Below are 4,978 nucleotides of genomic sequence, written 5' to 3' on the forward strand. Positions count from 1 at the left end.
CCCGCTGAAACTCAGACTAAAGAGACTTTGAGTAACTGATTATACAGTGGTGATGCGAGCGCGGGATTATTTCTGTAAGATTGTATATTAAGTCGTTTTGTGCTTCGCCATCATGTTTAGAATGCTGGAGATGCTTAGAGTTATGATGCTAGCTCTCTTCGTATTGGGATTTTGTCAAATATCATTTTCATATGTGTTATTAACAGTTCCTCAGTCTGATAATCCACAAGTAATAGACGCTGATGCATGCAGCTTAAATTGTGGGGATGTAGATAATCAGAGACAGTACCACAGCTCAGAGATACATCTTAAGTTCTATGGGGATGGCCTTGGGGATGGTACTTGGTATAGTGGTCTCGTCACAGTACACCGGGCCCCCTTCCGATCAGCTCGCGATTGTCCCGATAAAAAGTGTAACCCAATATACTTAACGATGAAGAAAACCACATGGCACAGAGCAATTCTGGGGGTGGGGGGGGTAGGGGGGGGCACCTATGAGAGACAATTAAATGAAACATTTGGGATAGAAATGAAAGCAAATGGGAAGGATTTCTTGGGCTGTTGTTTTCGAATTAGCGTAGGACAGGGAAAACGGGCAGAACTACTGCGTCACCCCTCCCAATGACCCTAAAGTAGTAAAAATTACACAGGAAAAGGACTTAAAACAGACCATCAAAGTAGAAACTGGAAATGGTGATGCAAACGCCTGGGTTAAATGGGTAAAGTATACTGTAAAAAGTCTGAACAAGACCAATTGCTCTGCATGTGCCTCCGGTCGGCCAGTGGCCCAGGTGGTTCCCTTTCCGCTCGGGTGGAAGGGGAGACAGGAAGGGCATGAAATGTATGATAGCCCTGTACCAGGATGAGACTGCATGGAATGATAGGAATTGTACCTCCCTATCTCTGATGTTCCCTCCCTTGGAGAAGAAAGACTCAAAACCCCCACCCCCCCCACGTTTCCAGCCACAGTCAGAAATCACACATGGTGTGTGTGTAGACGAGGTACAAATCGGTCTGGAGACTTGGGGGGAGCTGAAATTATGTACAGAGATTAAGGATGTTACTGAAACGGAGAAGGGAGGGAACTACTCAGCACTGAAGGTTCCCCGAGTGGATCTGTGGTGGGACTGTGGAGGCAAAATAGAGAGACCCACCCTCCCTCTGGATTGGAGAGGGATATGTGGAATTGTACAGTTGGCAATTCCATTTACCCTGGCATTTGAGAAGGAAAAGCTAGTAGGGAAAAAGAGAAGGGGTAAGAGATCACTATTAGACACTTCTTTCAATGACAGGATTTATCTCGATTCTGTAGGAGTCCCTGGGGCGGGGGGGTACCTGATGAATTCAAGGCTCGTAACCAGATTGCAGCAGGCTTTGAGTCAGCTCTCTTCTGGTGGGTAACAATTAATAAAAATATAGATTGGATAAATTACATTTTCTATAATCAACAGTGATTTATAAATTATACAAGAGATGTGGTTAAAGGAATATCAGACCAGCTTGATGTGACAAGTGGGATGGCTTGGGAAAATAGAATGGCCCTTGAGATGATTCTAGCGGGAAAAGGGGGTGTGTGTGTGATGTTAGGAGGAAGCTGGTGCACCTTTATTCCTAATAACACTGCACCTGATGGTTCAATCACTCGGGCCTTAAGGGGATTGACTCCCTTAGCAGATGAACAGGCTGAGAATTCGGGAGTAGACACATCTCTCACGGGATGGCTTGAATCCTGGTTTGGAAAATGGAAGGGGGGTGGTGGTTTCTATCCTTCCTTCCCTGACAGTAGTAGCCGGGGTGTTGGTAGCCACTGGCTGTTGTATCATACCCTGTATACGAGGACTCACCCAAAGACTGATTGAGACAGCCTTAATGAAACAGATGCCCCTAAAAGGGAATCAGGCAGGGGAACTTTATCGACTAAATAATGAGGGGATGAGTGAGACCAAGATGGATGAAATCTCCGGAATGATGCTTGTGAATTTCGGGGGCGATGCTTAAAAGAAAAATTGCAGAAGGTAACAAATGGTAATTAAAGAAAATGGGGAAATTGTGGGATGTGGGAAAACTAGTGTTACTTCTGCAATTCCATTTACTTGTACAAGGCAAAAAAAACTCACACCAGTGTGTAATTGTTTTAGCCAAGAGCTGAGTCAACAAGAATGGAAACGATGTGGAGGAAATACATAATTGTTTTTGTATTAGCTAAAATTGTATGCAAGAATGAAACGTGACTGCAAAACAATGGTAGATATTACAGGCGAATAGATAAGATGCTGTGAGGGGAGGAAGTTCAGCTAGGTACGCCTGTACAAACAGGAGATATAAACATCTGTTTCCCACTTTTACAGAGATACAGGAACAAACCCCAATTAAAAGGGTCATAGGGATCAGGGGAAGGTACAGATGGAGGGGGTAGATAATGGTGAAGAATATGCCTAACAATGACCTACAGCAGGATGAGGTCAAACAGCCTTGTGAGGCCAGAAATAAGCATTTTGTCACAGACAAGGCCGGATAAGGCAAGAGATAAACAGGGGTAATGGGGGTCGGTCGTAGGGAAGTGGACGATGTAAACAGGGGAGGAGCAATGAAAAACAAAAGAAACCAAATTATATAAATATTGTGTATGAATTGAATTTGGGGTGTGTATGTCCCTTGCCTTGTAGACACTGGACATCACACCCTCTTGCAAGAGTAAAATAAAGGACACTACTGATTCAGATTTTGTCTCGGACTGCAATTATTGAAGTGTGTGAGCTTTGTTTCTCATAGTTCCAGACCCTAACCCCTGGATTAATCCGGCCTATCCCACTCTCTCAGACACTGTATTCCAGACCCTAACCACTGGATTAACCCGGCCAACCCCACATTCTCTGACACTGTATTCCAGACACTAAACTCTGGATTAATCCAACCTATCCCACTCTCTCAGACACTGTATTCCAGACCCTAACCACTGGATTAACCCGGCCAACCCCACATTCTCTGACACTGTATTCCAGACACTAAACCCTGGATTAATCCAACCTATCCCACTCTCTCAGGCACTGTCTTCTCAAACCTAACCATTGGATTAATCCAGCACACCCACACTCGCAGACACCGCATTCCAGAACCTACGTCCTGGATTAATCCGGCCTATCCCAAACATTCTCGGACACTGTGTTCTAGACCCTAATCCCTGGATTAATCCGAACAATCCCACACTCTCAGACATTGTGTTCCAGAACGTAACTCGTTGATAGAATGGGCCGATCCTACACTCTCAGACACTGTGTTCCAGACCCTAGCCCCTGGATTAATCCGGCCTATCCCACACTCTCAGACACTGTGTTCCAGACCCTAACCCCTGGATTAATCCGACCAAATCCACATTCTCAACCACTATGTTCCAGATCCTAACACCTGGATTAATCCGACCTATCCCACTCTCTCAGGAACTGTGTTCCAGACACTAACTGCTGGATTAGTCCGACCTATCCCACTCTCTCAGGAACTGTGTTCCAGTCCCTAACTCATGGATTAGTCCGGCCTATCCCACTCTCTCAGGCACTGTGTTCCAGACTCTATTCCCTGTATTAATCCTGCCTATCCTACTCTCTCAGGCACTTTGTTGCAGACACTAAACTCTGGATTAATCTGGCCTATCCAACAATGTCAGACACTCTGTTCCAGTCCCTAACCCCTGGATTAATCCAGCCTATCCAACTCTCTCAGGCACTGTGTTCCAGACCCTAACCACTGGATTGACCCTGCCTATCCCACACCCTCGGGCACTGTGTACTGACCCTAACCCCTGGATTAATTTAGCCTAACCCACACTCTCTAAAAGTGTATTCCAGACAACAAACCCTGGATTAATCCGACCTATCCTACTCTCTCAAGCACTGCTTTCCAGACCCTAAATCCTGGAATATTCCGGCCTATCCCACACTCACACACTGTGTTCCAGACCCTAACGCATGGATTAATCCAGTCTATCCCATAAACTCAGACATTGTATTCCAGACCCTAACCCATGGATTGACCCGGCCTCCCCAAACTCTCTGACACTGTGTTCCCGACCCTAACCCATGGATTGACCCGGCCTCCCCAAACTCTCTGACACTGTGTTCCAGACCCTAACCCATGGATTAATCCCGCCTATTCCACACTCTCAGATACTGTATTCCAGAGCCTAGCCCTTGGATAAATCTGGCCTATCCCACACCCTCAGACCCGTGTTCCAGACACTAATCCCTGGATTATTCCGACCTACGCCACTCTCACAAGTACTATAATCCAGACACAAACCCCTGGATTAATCCGGCCTAGCACACATTCTCAGGCACTGTGTTCCCGACCCTAACCCCGGATTAATCTGGCCTATCCCACACTCTCAGGCACAGTGTTCCAGACCCTATTTCCTGTATTAATCCGACCTATCCCACTCTCTCAGACACTGTTTTCCAGAACCTAACCCTTGGATTAATCCGGCCTATCCCACTCTCTCAGGCACTGTGTTCCAGACTCTAACCCCTTGATTAATCCGACCAATCACACACTCTCAGACATTTTGTTCCAGAATGTAAACCCTGGATTGACCGGGCCTATCCCACACTCTCAGACATTGTATTCCAGACCCTAACCCCTGGATTAATCTGGCCTATCACACACTGTCAGACACTGTTCCAGACCCTAACCCCTGGATTGACCCGGCCTCCAACACACTCTTAGACACTGTGTTTCAGATCTAATCCCTGGATTCTCCGGCCTCCCCCAGACTCTCAGGCACTGTGTTCGAGACCCTAAACCCAGGATTAATCCAGCCCATTCCACACTCTGAGGCACTGTGATGCAGACCCTAACCCCTGGATTAATCCGGCCTATCCCACAGTCTCAGGGGCTGTGTTCCAGACACTAACCATTGGATTGACCCGGTCTATCCCACACTCTCAGACACTGTTCCAGACCCTAAATCCTGGACTATTCCGGCCAC

Source organism: Chiloscyllium punctatum, chromosome 12 (assembly GCF_047496795.1).
Source record: "Chiloscyllium punctatum isolate Juve2018m chromosome 12, sChiPun1.3, whole genome shotgun sequence".
Lineage (NCBI taxonomy): Eukaryota > Metazoa > Chordata > Chondrichthyes > Orectolobiformes > Hemiscylliidae > Chiloscyllium > Chiloscyllium punctatum.